Genomic DNA, 18733 nt, shown 5'->3' on the forward strand with positions numbered 1-18733 from the left:
TGTTATAAGGCCTTCAGATTTAATTTTAAAGTTTTAATGATCGTTCATTTTCTCTGAAATTTGAATACAGCGTCGTGTGCTTAGTTTGGTAAGGACGGCGTATATTGTTGTGCGCTTTTCGAACAGCTACAATGTTACTGCGTATTAAACATAAAATTTTGTCATTTAATTCTATGATAAAATAATTGGCATTCCATTCTGATTTAGAAGCACGACATTGTAGGTCTACTTTTCTCTTCTTATTTGATTTTGAGAAGGACATGCTAATGAATAAAATAAAATAACAATTTTAAAAAAAGATCTGAAAGCTTTCAGATTTTAAATTAGGCGCAGTCTTGCGCGCTGGAGATATTTTTTTTCCCATACAGTTTTGCCATTGCTTTGAAATTGTTGAGTTTGCTATTTAAAAATTCGTTAAAGTTTTACAAAATAGGAAATATATAGTAAAGCAAATTCCAAATTTCAAATTTGGGATTCCAAATGCCCATATTCTGGTGGAGACCCACATTTTTACACAAATTACCTTGATAGATACTGGGCACACCGCTATAGCAAAATTGTCAACACGCTCTACGTGCCATCGTTTTTCCAAAGTGCGAGGAATACATATGTATAGGTTCTCTATTACATGATCTTTAAGTAATATATTTCTATAACATTTGTTGGCAACAGTTTGAAAAATGATTCGAACAAAAGGTGAGTTTCGACACTAGTACTGAAAAAAATCAAATGATATTTTAGAAAACGACAGACTTTGGTAAATAACTTTAGTAATTCTGAAAAGTCTTCAGCTGCCAAAGAATTGTCGGATCAATATGAAAGATGTGAAACAAATGAATTCAAAAAAATAGGCACAAAGAAATAAAATGCGAAAAGAAATTATAAGGTATTTTCACACTCTTTACCTCAAGCCTTCAATGTGCAATTTGGAAGCACATCCCACTAATAATCTGCAAGTTTGAAGTTCGAATTCCCGCGAAAGCGCTGCACATTTCTCCTGTTTCATGAATTCAAAAACAATCTAAGCGGATTCTACAAGTGGCACCCATACTTAACTGGAGGACGATAATCCATTACCCCCACAATTTGGACAATGGGCCCTCTTTTCCAGCTGTTCCTTAAGTTGGGGTGACTGTAAGGATTTTCCTCCTCCATACCGAATGCCTCCGTGGTGTAACTGGAAAGCACATCTTACTAGAAACTGAAAAGTACGTATTTCGTGTTCTGGTGAAGACAGTGTACATTTTGTTCAAGTCTCCAGCTTTGAAAAGCCTAATGATTCTACAAAGTTAAAATAAAAGCAATTAAAAAAAGGAAATCTTGTTAGTCATTACAAACGTTAAATAACAGTGAAATTCAGTTAAAGAATTAAAAAGGGTCTTAAAATTTACATATTTGCTCATATTTTTTCTTTTGTGTAATTTTGCATTAAGTAACTTACTTTGGCAATAAATATATCGCATTCTTTTATCAAACATTATAGGAATGATTGTGTATTTCATCTTCTGATAAACAAATTCGGAAGGAATCTTATTTATTTTAGAATTTCAGAAATATTATTTAATTAAATTAAGTGTTGTTTGTTTTGATAAAAATTTACTCATGGAACCTGAATAAATTCTTTGCTCAAAACTGGAATTATTGTCGCAATAATTTTAATTTAGAATATGCGAATACATCATTTCTGTCCGACACATTTTAATGAAACAAAGCTAAGGAACTCAGATATCATATTATTTCAATTTTACAAACCTTTTTGGTTTGTTTTCATTTCGTTGAACACAAGTCATCCTTTAATACAATTCAGTTATCTAGGTAACTCCAATTATTTTCGCAATTCCAAGAACCAGTGTAATGAAATATAGAAACAAATCGCAGAGCTGAAAATTTACTATTTCTGTATTAGAAATGGAAATAATACAATTTTCCGCCTTTCAGATATCAATTTATTTCGAAAACAGATCCTAGCCTGAGGTCTAAAGATGTCAAAACTATTTGTATCCGATTCTTATTCCGTCTTAGCATTTAATTAAGCTTTCTGAACTTAAGTAGATTATATGGGACGTTTAAAATTGTGTAATTGGAAGACTTGGACTCTTAAACAACGCTTTTAGCCATACTTTAAAAATAAATTTTAAAAATCCCAGGAATATTTTAGTGGGGTAAATCTAAATTATATTAAGACAAATGATTCCTGCTATTTTCCAAATCGCGATTTCATGTTTATTTGTAATTATGGATTTTCTGTTCTGTTGAAATATTTTAAAAGAAGATTTGAAGATTAATTGGATTATAATGTGCTGTAAAAAGCGGTTTAGTGAGTGTTTTGAATTTTTGTCTCGATCTGGATTCGAAACCTGTATCTTATAAAAGTAATCAAATACTATTAATCATGTAGTGGTGAATTGTGTGATGTAGTATTTACATAAACACAAGGATTTAAAAATATTTTTTAAATAAGTTTTGCAGAGCCATTAGGTTATTTCGAAGCAGGTGACATAAAAAATGAGCAATGACCTCGCCGGGACTCAAATCTCGGACCTCTCGAACACGCGCCGAACGTGCTGATCATTACACCACGAAGGCATCAGAAATACCTTATATACTCCCCCTTTTAAATGATGACTGGAAATTAGGACACCCAATGCCAAATCCTGATGGTATAAAATCATCATCCACCCTATGTTTTAGTTCGGGGGCCACTGTAGAGTCAGTTTTAGAATTTTGAGGCAAGGAAATTGAAGATGCCCTCATCGAAACTCCAACCTCTCGAATACGCGCTGACCATTGTACCACTAAGGCATGTTATGAAGGCGGGATAAGTACCTTAGAGTGTAACTGAAATCCATAGGAAGTTCTTAGCTGCCGGTTGCATTAGGCAGAATACTCTTGTAGGGTTTATATTTATTTTAACTAACATTTATTTAAAGTTTAAGCTATCTTTCCTGTCAAGCCTTTACTTTCCCCTGGAATTGCCAATGCCAGAGTATGTAAATTTTAGTAGAACGCGCAGAGTATTCAAATTTTTAGCAGAAGTAATTTGAGTTAAATAGAAGGCAAACGAGTTTGTAAAGAGTGCTTCTTGATTCACGAGCGTGAAGGTTGCTTGGTAGAAGTTTAAGGATCGCGCGTTTCGGCCTGTGTGCCTTCTTCGGCAGTTAGTTGAATTCTATCAACGTCTTAATCAGAAAGTTTGCTGAATCTCAACTGTATCTTAGAGCGCGGTTAAGATAGTTACAATTATAGAGCCTCGTAGATAGTGACTTCGTTAGTTATGCATCCTGTTATTTATTTTTAGTTGTACTTTTCTATTTTTGGTTACACCGCCGGGTCGGCGTACTTTGTGAGCGTCAAGTGAACGCAACTGTAAGTTCTAAAGTGAAATTAAAAGGGATTAAACCCTTCTTATGAGTTTGTGTATTTTCCAGTTCATAGCAGTCACTACTACTGTTGCGGACAAGTTGGGGCCACGCAACATCACACTCTCAACAAAGCAAACATACACACAAACCCACAAACAGCTTGGAATCTTTCAGATTCTAAAAAGCGGCACACTATTAATTGTAGATACGTATGATATGTACTTGTAAATTAAATAGCTATTGAAAATAATCCAAATTCTATGCTAAATTCTTTCGGAATGTAAATGAACAAAATCATAAAAAGTATTTATGCTTCTCTTTCAGAGAAAGTAACACTGGCTCGTATTTAAATTTTAAATACAAATCTCTGGTAATATTCTTGATCATACATGCTTAAAAGAAAGTATTTGATTTGCAAATAATAGTTGACTTTGCATGAAAATTGTCAAAGAGAAATTTAAGCGACTATCTTCTAATTATTCTTATATACTAGCCCCTTCCACGGACATGCGACTAGAATATTACTTTAACCATAAAAAATTAATAGTTGACTTTGCATGAAAATTGTCAAAGAGAAATTTAAGCGACTATCTTCTAATTATTCTTATATACTAGCCCCTTCCACGGACATGCGCCTAGAATATTACTTTAACCATAAAAAAATACATTATGATTTTAATGAGTTCAGCTAGTGTAATTTTATGGCTTGAGATAGTGATTAATAATGACAGAGTCGACGAACCGCATTTATTGCTTTTAAATCGCTTGTCTGTTAAACAATAACAGACAGATTAAATCTGAAAGAAAAATTAAGTAACTTATACTTTGGCAAATAGCGATAGACTGACGCGTGAAAGATTTTAATAATAATAATAAGGCTTAATAATAGTAATAAAAAACAGAAGACACATGGAAAGTAACAGGGATGAAAAGGGCAATAAAAATGCAATATACGAAAAACAAATTATAAATTAAAAAAATTAATTTAATGAATCAAAAAGAAAGCAATTATTTGTGAAATGTAATATATATATATATATGTAAGATGAAAAAAAAAGTAAATCAAAATTATAATTTAAATTAACATTAGCCCCTTTTTTAATTTCAGTGCTTCCCCTCTCTAAAAATAGCAATAACGTCTCCTATACGGCGTCACCTCTAGATTATGACTTTCACATAAATATGACGATACAGCTAATTCGGAGCGTAGCTCAAAATTTCGAGAACCGATACCTTTCAATAAACTGTCACATTGGATAACTGTGCAATTTGCTTCTACCTTTGTTTTCGCTGAATCTTTGCATCGCTGAGTCTTTGCAAATGTAAAGACTACTAAACTAAAGATAACTACTGTGAGATATTGTAATACTGCATGATAATTTGAGAAAATTTAAGCATTTTTGTTGTGATAATAATAAATTTTTGTTCATTTTTCATCGGACTTGTGCATTCATTTCATAACGAACCCGTACGCACGCAACAATTTTTGGTGTCAGAAGTGGGGTTTGAATGCCAATAACAAGAGCGATGGAAGAACAATTCAGGCAAATGATGACTGCATTTGCTGCTTTCCAAGAAAAGATGGAAGGGGCCGTCAACTCCGTTAAGGAAGAAATGAAATTGGGCCAAGAATCCGTTAAGGAAGAAATGAAATTGGGCCAGGAATCCGTTAAGGAAGATATGAAATTGGGCCAAGATTCCGTTAAAGGAGAGATGAGATCCGTTAAAAAGGAAATGGAAGCCGTTCACGAAAAGTTGGAAGCTGGTCAAGTAACTTTTAAAGAAGACATAAAAGCTGTACAAGAAAAGATTAAAGCAGGTCAAGTCGAAATGAGAAGAGAAATAACCTGCGTAATAGAAAGTAAATTTGAGGCTATGGAAGACAGAATAGGAGCTGTCGAAAATAAAGTCGGGCAAATTGAAGAAAAGGTTCCTTCTGTCAAAGATGAAATAGAAGATAGAGTGTCGGCTGTGGAGCAATGAGTCGAAGGAAGAGTTTCGGCCTTCCAACAACAAATTGAAGAAAGAGTTTCTGCCGTCGAACAACAAATTGATGATAGGGTTTCTGCTGCCGTCGCCAAAGAAGTTGACAGCCTAAAGAAACGCATAGCGACGGTAGGAAACAATTCTGTAGGTTTCAAATTTTTATCGATGCCTGCTCGTTCCGTTCTGAAACTATCTACATATGATGGGAAGACCTCCTGGCATAGGACAAAATTTTCTATCGTTGCGGATGCGAATGGATGGGATTCCCAAGCTAAGGCCTGTCATCTCGCCGCTTCTCTGAGAGCAGACGCAGCGGATATCCTGAAGACGCTTCCCGAAAATCAAAGGCTAGATTTCGAAGCTCTGTCCGGCGCCTTGGAGCTGCGCTTCGGGGAGAAATGTTTAAAAGACTACAGCAGGCTGAAATCTCGTCAACAGAAGCTCACCGAAACGCTTCAGGAGCTCGCCACGGATGTTGAAAGGCTGTCACATCACGCCTTTTCGGAGTGCCCGACAGAAACAAGGGAAATCCTGTCCCTGCAATATATCATCGATGGCATCCGGGATCCTGAAATACAGAAAGCACTGCGAATGGCGGATGTTAAAGATCTGAAAAGCGCTTTAGTGTATGCCATGAAATTCGAGGCAGCCCAGCAAGCCACCCGTCGAGACCGCAATCCAGTCAGAGCTGCTCAAGTCCAGGAGCCAGGGGATCAAGTCACTGCTCGTCTAGACGATTTAACTAGACAACTGAACGCCTTGAGACAGAATATTGGTGACAAGAAACCGACCGTAAAGTGCTGGAACTGCGGTGCTGAAGGACACATACGACGAAACTGCAGAACACCCCAGGGCACGGATGTTAAAACCGCTCTTAACAAACAGCAGGGAAACTAATTAGTGGCCATCTCGCGGGGCGGGGGTTGCCAGATAATGAAAAGCCCCAGTTTAAAGCGCTTCAGATTTCTGCAGTGAGAGGCGGCAGTAATGGACTTTTCATAATAGGACATATTAATGGAGTTCTCTGCAATATGACGATAGATACAGGAGCCAACGTTACCATCATGCGAAAAGATTTGGCTCAACAACTGGAAAGCAAACTTATCTGGACGCAGCCCTGCGTTACCCTACAGATTGCGTCCGGTGAGAAGATCAACATCGATGGAAAAGTAAATGCTAACATCACGTTTGGAAGTGCCGCTTACCATCACACGGCATATGTAGCAGAGATCACTGATTCTTGCATACTCGGATTGGACTTTCTAAGGAAATACAATTTTTCCTTGGACTTTAAAAATAACGAATTGCATTCTATATCTGAGGACATAGCGTTATTTGGAGTCAATGATGAAGTTAAATCTGTCCATAAAATCATAGCACAAGACAATATCACAATATCGGCAAGAACAGAAATTTTACTTCCTGGATCCATAGCCGAAAACAGAAATTTCCGCTACGGCATCATAGAATATCCCAATAACTGTAATAGCCCAAAAGGAGTACTAGTAGCCTCAACACTCGTCGACCTATCCAGAACGGTTATCCCGGTGAGAGTCGCCAATGTAACTGAGAAGGCGAGAGTTATTAAGATAGGTGAAGTGGTTGCAACATGTACTCCAGTAACCACCGTTGAAAGAAAGAGTAACATCCAAGAATCCGTGCCTTCAGAAAGCATTACATCAGAATTACTTCAGAATGCGCAATTAAACGATGAAGAGAAGAATGCTGCCGATCGCGTCGTTAAAGATCTTCAAGTTGTTTTCTCCCGCTTGTATTCTGACGTGGGTCGAACTAGTTTGATACAACATAGAATAGATACCGGTGATCATCCCCCGATCAAGCAACATCCAAGACGTCTACCATTTGCTAAACAGGAAGAGGTGCGAACACTGTTAAAAGATATAGAAGAAGGCGATGTCATCGAGCCTTCAGTAAGTCCATGGGCATCTCCCATCGTCCTAGTCAGAAAGAAAAACGGCTCAACAAGATTTTGCGTCGACTATCGCCGGTTGAATGAGGTTACGAAGAAAGACAGTTACCCTCTTCCTAGAATTGACGACATTCTAGACACTCTTTCTGGAAGCAAGTGGTTCTCAACACTTGATTTAAAGAGTGGGTATTGGCAGGTAGAAATACAGCCTGAAGACCGAGAAAAGACGGCATTTACTACGGGACAAGGGCTTTGGCAATTCAAGGTGATGCCGTTTGGACTGTGTAATGCGCCGGCAACTTTCGAACGTCTTATGGAAACTGTTTTGAAAGGCCTTTCCTACGAAGCCTGCCTCATATACCTGGACGACATCATCATCGTCGGAAAGAGTTTTGAAGAACATTTAGAAAATCTTAGGAAGGTGCTTCAGAAACTGAAAGAAGCCAATCTGAAGCTGAGTCCCGCTAAATGCAAATTGTTCCGAAGGGAAGTGACTTACCTGGGACATGTCATCTCTGCAGAAGGTGTGCGCACGGATCCTGAAAAGGTATCAGCCGTTAAATCCTGGAAACGTCCCGAAAATGTCCATCAGCTGAGAAGCTTCCTAGGGCTTTGCACCTACTATAGGAAATTCGTGAAGGACTTTTCTTCCATCGCAAGACCCCTACACAAGCTGACAGAGAGCAACCAGAAGTTCTTGTGGACAAAAGAATGCGAGGATGCATTTAACAACTTAAAGGAGGCTTTAACATCTGCTCCAATCCTGACGTATCCTCAGCTTGACCGACCATTTATTCTCGACACCGACGCGAGTAATGAAAGTGTTGGTGCTGTTTTGACCCAAGAAATAGACGGCCAAGAACGTGTAGTGGCATACTGGAGCAAGTGCCTGTCTAAACCGGAAGAGGAATTATTGTGTCACCAGGAAAGAGTTGCTCGCCATAGTCAAAGCTGTAGAACAGTTCCATCACTATCTATACTGCAGAAAATTCCTGCTCCGCACCGATCATGCATCATTGACCTGGCTTTTAAATTTCAAGAATCCTGAGGGTCAAATAGCCAGGTGGATACAGAGACTCCAAGAATATGACATCACTATCCGTCATCGTAAGGGATCATCACACGGAAACGCCGACGCCCTGTCTAGAAGACCTTGCCAAGAAAGCTGCCGATATTGTTCCAGGGTGGAAGCGAAATACGAGCTGCTGACTCCGGTCGCAAGACAAATTACAACATCAACATCGGCTGATCGAGAACCGTGGAGTGATGATGAAGTCAGGAAAGACCAGCTGGAAGACCGCGACATTAAACCCATAATTGATTTAATGGAGTCATCAAACAGAAAACCTACCTGGCAGGACATTTCTATCTGTAGTCCTACAACCAAACAATATTGGGCACTCTGGGATTCACTTCACATTCGAAACGGCGTCTTATACCGGAAATTCGAATCGGATGATGGGAAAACGTTCCGATGGCAACTTATACTTCCAAGATCCCGCATTCCTGATGTCCTTAAAGAGTTACATAGCACCCCTACTGGAGGTCACTTTGGAATAATGAAGACCTTGCAGAGAGTTCGTGAGCGCTTTTACTGGAATAATGCAAAGGATGACGTGCAAAAGTGGTGCCGATCTTGCGATGCCTGTGCAGGTCGGAAAGGACCGAGGAGACGCAGCCGAGGCAAGCTGCAACGTTACAACGTAGGGGCGCCTTTTGAACGTATCGCCTTTGACATCCTGGGACCTCTGCCACGAACTGCTTATGGCAACAAATACATACTCGTTGTCATTGATTACTTCACCAAGTGGCCTGAAGCTTATCCTATTCCTGATCAAGAGGCTGTAACAGTAACTGAGGTAATGATACAGCACTGGATTTCCAGGTTCGGAGTGCCTCTTCAGTTCCATTCCGATCAGGGAAGGAATTTTGCCTCGGCAGTAATCAAAGAACTATGCAAACTACTCGGCATTGACAAAACTCAAACGACGCCATTGCATCCCCAGTCGGACGGCATGGTAGAGAGGTTCAATCGAACCATCCTTAATAACCTCTCATTGGTGGTTTCTAGAAACCAACAGGACTGGGACAAGAAATTACCACTCTTTTTACTGGCTTACCGCAGTGCTGTCCACGAGACTACCGGCTATTCTCCATCACAGATGCTCTTCGGTCGTGACCTTCGTCTGCCTTGTGATCTATTGTTTGGCCGCCCTCCGGATGCTCCTTCATCGTCTGAGGAATATATTCAAGATCTCCAGGCCCGGTTTGAAGTAATGCACAACTTTGCACGAGAGCGAGTCAACTTGGCGACGGAGAAGATGAAGACCCGATACGACACAAGAGCTACTGAACATCAATTCCACGAAGGAGACAAGCTGTGTTTGTGGAATCCGACTCGACGGAAAGGACTTTGTCCGAAATTACAGTCACCTTGGGATGGCCCGTACACAGCCCTAAACAGGCTGAATGACGTCGTGGTTCGGATTCGTAAGTCTTCGAACTCTAAACCTAAAGTCGTTCATTACGACAGGTTAGCTCATTACTATGGCCATAGTACCTAATGTAAATAATTGTAAATAGTGTAAGACCATGGTCCTTTTTGTTTTTAAATGTGTATTTGATTTGATTTGTATTTAGTATTTGATTTGCATTTAGTATTTGATTTGTATTTAGTATTTGATTTGTATTTAGTATTTGTTTTGTATTTAGTATTTGATAGCATTTGATTTGTTTAAGTTAGTTATTGCATTTATTGTTTATATTGTTTGATATTGTAATGTAATGTTTATGCCTCAGTTGCATTTATGCCACAGTTGTAAGTTTAGCTTCCTGTCCAGGGATTGTACTGCCCGGGACGTGCAGTCCTTGGGAAGGGGGCAGTGTTACGAATTTGGTATTTAAAAAGCTAATGTTAGTTCAATTAAAATTAAATGGTTTTATTTCTCGCGCAGTGCAGCGCGTGACGAAAATTAAAAGAAAGCTAAGCCGGAAAATTGAAAATACAAGAGCGCGTGCATTAAATAAATAGATATCTCTTTTTGATTTCAAGAAAGTACTGGAAAATTCTAGCGCGTGATTTTTAAAATCTTATAAAAGGAGGAAAACATCTCAGTTTGTAGTAGTTGCTTAGTTTGTTGTTGTTTAGAAAACTACTGTTGTTGATTGTAGCGAATTCGCGGATTAGCGTTCCTTAGCTGTTTTGAATTACGTTCTATTGGACATTTGAGTAGTTAAAAGATAACTACTGTGAGATATTGTAATACTGCATGATAATTTGAGAAAATTTAAGCATTTTTGTTGTGATAATAATAAATTTTTGTTCATTTTTCATCGGACTTGTGCATTCATTTCATAACGAACCCGTACGCACGCAACAATATTCTTGAAAACGCACAGTTAGTGGACTAATCAAAATGCTTATTGAAATAAAAATGAATTTTTAAATTACCTCGTCTGCCGGATTCGCTCTTCATTATGAATCAACATCTTCAACTCTCTACGCTAACAATATTTCTACTACAACATTGCATACGTATATATATAGATAGATATTCATATTGATTTACGTATAAGAAGAAAAGAAATCGATTATTGCATATATAGCATAAATATAACATACTATGGTAAAAATTAGATTCATATTAGAACATCATTTTAAGTATATGAAACAGGGAAAACAAATTTTATCATTTTATAATTAGCTTAAAAATCTAGTAATTATATTTATATAATTAATATAAAATTATCATGTTATATGTATCTCCATCATTGGAAGTTCTGGCGTTCTGTTCTCCACAAAAAATAACTTATCCAGCCGAGTAATTAGCTTTCGGCCTAAGAATAATTCCGCTGGAGATTTTTCCTTTGCATTTTGCCTAGGTGTTCTTAATGCGTAAGCTTTCCATAAAATAAAATCTTTCAACTCCTCGACTTTAAATTGGACTTTACTAAATGGCTCTGACTCGAGTTTAGCCGTATCTTTTAAAATGGGTAATGCTTTAATGAGAACATTTTTAAAGTTCATAAATGTGCAGCTATCGCTTCCTGTCTAACCTAACACAAACTTTCCAGTGCATTTGTACCATGTGGATGCTTGGCTTCTAAATGCAGCAGTGGCGATAGTGACTTTTTTTTCCCCTCTGGCACATGATACACCAAAAAGTGGGGAATCAATTGCTCAAGAAAGTTCATTACAGAGTTTTCCCATCAAATGTGACTGCCGCTTTCGTGGTAGACCTTATTGTATCAATAACAAATCAAAATCTGTCTATGGGATTAGCTGCATTCGGCGGAACTTGCGGTGTTGAGTGGGACAAATTAAATCTTGGAGTTTCTTGTGACATGAAGTTTCAGAGTTATGGTCTAATTTTATATCACATTTATTGTGACATAAAATTAGACCATATCTCTAAAAAAATGTTGGTGAATTTTCCCTGTGTCTTGTAAGTACCACAGAAACAGGTTAAAGGTGTAAATGACCCTTTATTTAATTTAAATAAATTTTAACAATCGACACCACTGGTGCTTACAGAAGCCAATAGTTTTGGCTATATTCAAATATAATGGATGAACTAAGATTAAAGAAATAGAGTGTGGCCTAACGGTTTCACAGTATAACTAAACTCCAGGCAGGCTCTGACCGAAGTCCGACAAAAGATCATATGAGAATTCAACATCATCTGCTTTAGTACAATGGCGTAAAGAAATGATTATGCCAGTATAGCGAAGTTTAATGTAAAAAGTTTTACACGCAAATAAAAATACAGACACGAATTCCTTTAAAGCAAATCTAGTCTGCATTTTACAACTTTTTTGCTTAATAAACGTGCAAACCAAAGATAAATATTGTCCATTATTTTATTTTAGGTTGATATACGTGTCTTACGTACGTTGCTAATTCATATTCATTATCATCATCCTAACCCAAAGGGAAGCGCATTAATGGTTAGAAAATGATCGGTTAGCATGTAAAGGGAAACTAAATATTTATACTGCACTTCAAAAATATTGCGAGATTAAAAATCTTTTGAGTAAGTTGAAACTTTGGTTGTAAATTTAATTCATATGATATCTTTTGATATGTATATATAAAGAATACTGTAGTTAGTAAGTCACTCTTTATGTAACCAAAGAACATTTTTAGATTAAAAGGTTGTTTCATACTATATTAAACCTCCTTTAAAGTTATCAAAATTAGATAATTTAAATCACTTTCAAAACAAATTATGTTTTTAAGCATTAATTTTTTTTACCTGTGAATTTTCGCATTTGAAACCTGTTATTTGACACTAATTTCCGTCTTACACAAAGGTACCTTTTAAAATGAACATTCCAAAACTAACCCTAGGTCGGTTTCAGCAAGATTTGCAAACGATCCCTAAAAGATTTTATTCATGATTATTTTGAAACATTTTGATCAGCTAAAGGAGGAACAGTTTGGCAGTTTGCACGTTTAACAAGTCTTGCAAAATCAAGACGTTCTTTATCATCATACTTTATAAAAGGTCGATGCAAAAATTCGCGTTTTGCATATTTTTACTGAAAGGTATCATGATGTCATAGAACCAATAGTTTCAAAGTCTAAAAATACACCTTGTTTGATTCACTTCTTAAACTTAAACTGTGAGCCTGCGGCCAATATCTCAATATATTTCATTTCTGCCATTTCATTTATAATCATGTATATATTATATATTTCATTATTACTCTCAGATTTCATAGTGCTATATCTTTTTCAAGCATTTTCACTGTGACGCAAAATTTCCTAATCAGAGTGTGTCAATGCAATTTTCTGAAAGCGGTAAGTGTTGTTATAATGAAAGCACGAATATTAAATGCTTTACAGAACAATATCTATAACAGGGCAGAACTATTATTTTCTGAATAAAGGCATATGAGTGTGATTATAATTTTTCGAGCATAGAGTTAAAGAGTTTCATGGAGTAAATCATAAACTTTACATACAATGAACTACTTTTAATTTTTCTATTCAACCCGCGTTCGAAAAGTGTACCCTGTTAGCACTATTTCTCTCCTACTATCTTGCCATTCCGTAGAGTGTGACGTTCGTTTTCTCTTTCCCAGGTAAACGATCATTATTCATAAGACGAACCATCTGCATCCACCTAAAGGCTTAGAAGTTACCTTTTTTCTTGCTTGCAACATATCGAAAGCCCTTTCTGCTCTTGGGGAGAACTTGATTCCATCTTATCCCCCATTGGCGAACTTTGGTGCTTTATTCATGTGATCATTCCTGCCATCCATTCTCTGGAATAGCCTCAAGAAAGATCTAATACCAGATTCATCGATCTTGATGCGAAGTGGGCAGTTATAAACCTAGTCATAATTATTTTTCAAAATGGAGAAAGTGGAAGAAAATTTACACCATTTGTGTAAATGCTGTTACGAAGAAGTGGGAAAGACTGTAGAATTTTTGGAGATAGATTTATCCTAATACGTATCTGGATGAAGTCAATATTTTAAAAACATATTAGAATCTAGATATAGTATTTATATTCAAGTATTTATATTCAAAATGGGATCAACTAATATGTGCAATCTTAGGTTTTTCAGAAGCGTTTCAGCTGGAAAACTATTGATTTCTTATACAGTATATTTTAGAATTTAATATGGAGATTATGAAGATGTGAGGATTTTTTTAAATTGTATAGTTATAGTTGTGCATTTTAATTACAAAGCCGTACACGTTTCTAATAAGCATGCTTGAAGTTCACAATATATTTTTAACAATGCGAATTTCAGACAATTAAGGTCTTCTAAAAAATAATGGAAGTTTAATGATTCGTAAACTTTGCTGGGTTTCTAGGTTAAATTTACTATGAGCCGCCTAGACGGTATAGTGGTTAAGCGAGCCTAGTGAGGTATCAAAGGACTCGGGTTCAAATCCCGGAAAAGGCATGGATGTAAATTGTCTCTCGCGTAATGGAAGGAAATGGTGGCCGCCGATTAGGTGCCTCCATAATAAAATGAACACTGTTTCCGGCATTAGAAGCCGCGAAAGCCTGAAAATGGTTCGTGCCCGTCGTAAAAGAAATATATTGATATAACTATATATTATGTTATTAAAAGTAATATCGCTATAAATTATTTTATCAAAAGGATACCCCTCTACATTATGTTATCAAAAGAATTTTGAATAAGCAAACATGTTCTGGCGCCGGTATCTTTAATCGAATAAAGTAGCTTACTTCAACGCTATTACTAAAGGTATAATTAACTGATAAAGTATGGAACATCTAACAACTAATAATTAAAACATTAAGATCCAAATTAAGGTTATTTAAACGTTCTGATTAAATTTATAATGTTTTAATTTTCTAATACTTATAGTTTTGCTTACTGTCGTCTTACTCATTTTTCGAAATCCTCTTTGTTATTTACTTAAAGTTCAATGTTTCGTAATTACTATAAGGTTGAAGACTCCTATTCACACACAAAAAAAAATATTATACAATATATGAGGAGTCGCATTTATTGATTCTAGTGCCGTTATATTTGCAGAAATGCGAAGTAAATGAAATTTTGGATTTGTCACGATACGTGAAGTTTTCAGCGAAATCTTTCTGCTCGGCAAATTTTCATGAAAAACTATTATGCATTATTAAACAGTTATACGGAAATTGTTTGAATATTTTAGAAAGATATTGTTAAATAAAACAAAATAACGTAAAACAATCCAAAAAGTAATATGTTAGCGAACTGCTGTATTAAAAATTGGCTTTTTTTTCTACTCTTTGCTTCGCCCATTGTTTTTCCAATAAATTTGTTATTCCTTCTAGCACTTTTGCATTTTCCTCTGTTCTGCAAGAAAAGAGGCACTTAAGTCAAATTGCTCTCGAATTGGTAATGTTTTATTTAAAATAAGCCAATTTTTTGCTTAGCTTTAAGATTGTTGCAGCTTGATAAGGAAGTAATTGAAAATCGGTCTGCTTTTTAAACATTAATTACAATTAAAAATCCTATGAATTCTATGAATTAATTTTAGAATTGAGTACTTTAAGACGTACCATAATTTATTGAGAATTTTAGTAGTTAGTATTACCAGAAAAATTAGAATTTTGTCATTTTCAAGCTTCTTTGTTATTACAAATGACAATATTTTATTACTTTTGTAGTTGATTATTAGTAAGTAGTTGTTTATTAATTTGTTGCTGGTTGGTATTATTTTACTTTGTAATAGTATTTTATTATTCTTTAGTTAGTTAAAGTACTGGACTTTATTTGTTTCCTTTCAAACTGATTATTCGACAGAATGGTGACATTAAGCAGAACAAGAAGATTTTACCAGACAACAACCTTCATTCAGTGCTTTAAGAAGAACGAACCTAGAGAAAACTCATTGATGCAATATCTTCAAACAACCAACTGTGTTCATTAAGACACTCAACTATTGAATTTACAACTAACCTTCTTGAAATTTCTGTCATATCTTCGAAATCAAATTTATATCTTCTTGCAAACATTACGCTTCGTTTTATATTTGGCAAAGGAAACGCAAAGAGAACACAAAAAAAAGAAGTTCCATTTGATCAACTGAGTTACAGATTGAAATTTTCTGGAATTGGTTATTCATGAAACGTACGCTTCGCTCAAGCAATCGAATAGAAGTTTGGCTAAAGCGGAAGTACATCGATTCGGTAAGAAGACATTGATTCAAATAACCGAAATGGAAGAATGAATTTCATTGCAAGAATATCCTGGAATAAATCTAAAAATAAAATTAGCTTGAGCAAATAGATTTCAATTATATGTGTCGGAAAATTTAATTTAATGCCAGACAATACGAAAAGTTTAATCAATTTCTTCAAATATTGCTATGAACTTTATTCTTTACATAAGAATTTCATTGGTATTTCTTTAAAGATATAAATGATTGAGAAGCGAGTAGATTTTATCTTATAGAAACTGAAATTTTAGAATTCTTATATGATTCCAGTGAATAAAAGCGTTGTAGAGAAATAAAAATTATAATGAAAATTTGATTATCAGTCATTTTTAGCCATCAGTTTGAAGTGACTATCAGGCACTGAAGAAATCGATGTAACAAACGAATTCACCTAAAAGAAGAATAAAAAAATTAAAGAACTGTACTTTAAAATAAGTCATGTTGTATGCTATAAAATAAGTCATGTATTTCTTTTGCATCCCAATTTGGAGTAAAATATTAAAATATTATTTCAAAGAATATCTTGGTCTCCCAAGTGAAAACCACATTTACATGAATTTCTGTATCTTCGAACACTATCCGAGATACGTAAGGATAAAAGAGACGATTTATAAAAAGACGTTATTATGAAGTGCCTTTAAAATTTTAGAAAAATATATTTACGTTAAAATTCCAGTGTAAGTTAAAAATTATGTAAGTAATACCTTCACGAGTAATTTATTTGTCAGTTTTCAACACTTTACGTAGCAGATAGACTGTAGGATGCATAATTTATATATAATTTTCTAGCTGCGGTAAAAGCTACGGTAGAAGTACAGTATCACATTTTCTTAAAACTACAAACTAAAGCCACCTAAAAAAGAAGACAACTGATATTTATCTAAAGAATGTTCATTTTGTTTTTTATTGCATTGTTGTAACTAATTTTCCCATTCTGAAGCTTAATCATAATTACGTCCACGAATTGAGAAATCCATTGATTAAACAACTTTCAGGTCACAGTAAAAGTTTGCTCCATTTAATACCGTTTATGCACAGAACACCTCAGTGGGGCGAACCCAGGGATCTCTAATCTTTTCCCCTAACACTAACATCTTACGGAATCTTTCGACATGAAGGCACTTCAAGCGTCCCCATGCTAAAAAGACGTCATACACTTACAAACTCGATGCCTTCCCTGCGATTCTATCTTGGGCTCCGCGATATGGCTGCTACTAACTACTTTACTGGCAAGAGTGGCATATTTTTGCTGTACATAATGGTATGGTTAACAATGTGAATGATTTTCATTTCCAATCTTAATATTTATCTTCAGTATACTAAAATATATCTTCTTCATCGACTGCTGTTATATGGATGTGACGGATGTTGTTCCTATTATTTATTTACATTGTAGGTTTATTATGGTAATTTTAAACAGTTATTTTATGTTCCAAATCTGTATTGTCACTTTTCGTTTTCCATTTTCCTGCCAGAATGCAAATTAGCTCGCGTGTGTTTAAGTGAGGGTTTGAGATTCATTACACAGGGCGTTTTCCGTCTGCAGAAGCCCGCGTTACTACCTGTAATTCTAAGATGAGAGTTATTGTCTTCGGCTTTGCTTTTTCTTGCCCAAAGTGCCGTCACACAGGTGTAAACTTAAGAGCCAACATCCACGTTTAAATTACTCTACGTAGCCTTTGGCTAATAGATACTTTAACTTAGATTTAATTTTAAATTCTACCCTGATTTGACGCCATAGATGCTAGCTTATTTATAAGAAACAATTGTGCCTTCTGTTCATCTTACATATTTTTTTAAAAAAGAGTCTTTTACATCCGTCTTGCGATTTTGTTTCATATTTGACATAGCGATAAGTCACCTAAAGTCCAGTGAGTTTTTTCCATGGGTTACATTTAAGTACAGGCAACCGTCCTATAACTCTTAACCATCAAAGCGAGGTTAGGTTAGTCATAGAAATAAAAAATGTTACTAAACTGTCTACAACGCTATTATTTTCATTGCCTTTTAATTCACATACATCATTTCAAAGATTTCATACTTCGAATATTTATCTATTCAGCAAAAATCGTGAGAAATAATAACAAAATGAGAGCTAAAATGCAGTCGTCCGTACCACACCCAAGCCCAAAAATCTCCAATTGATGTTTTAGATTGTGACGAGAGAAAGAATGTATAGTTAAATAAATAAGAGAATTAGATAATACTTCAAAGTAGTGATGTCGAATATAAAATCTTTAAATACGTTTTTTGATTGCAACGAATTTTCAGATTTGTGGTTATTATATTTATGATGCGTATATTTCTCATTTCCCTGCATTACGAAACTCAATTTACATGTATAATGTAAATTATACATGTCTTCTCGAAATAACTACAAAAAATTATGTTGTATATAAAGTTTTAAAAATGTTTCATACTGTTGCATGCATACGGGTTCGTAATAGATTGAATGCTCACAGAACCGATGATAAATTAATAAAATTTATTTAGCAAAAGGAATACTTTACAGTTCCGGAACTATCCACAAAACTACTCGTACAGCTCTTCTCAGTATAACAGAGCACAATCAGTCGTTACACTTCAAACTGCTAAGAACGTTAAACACAACGCAAAGAAAAGCGCATCTAAAAGCCAAAGCTCAGACGGAGATACCTCAATACTTCGCCGTCGACTCTGGACTGAGAAAGTTGAGAGTATACATGCTCTCTCCGGGCTTGTATAGTTTACATTCGGCCTCCGAGAAATCTCTAGTACCTTCCACTT

Source organism: Stegodyphus dumicola, chromosome 4 (assembly GCF_044657685.1).
Source record: "Stegodyphus dumicola isolate Sdum_Otavi_A_Nest chromosome 4, ASM4465768v1".
Classification (NCBI taxonomy): domain Eukaryota; kingdom Metazoa; phylum Arthropoda; class Arachnida; order Araneae; family Eresidae; genus Stegodyphus; species Stegodyphus dumicola.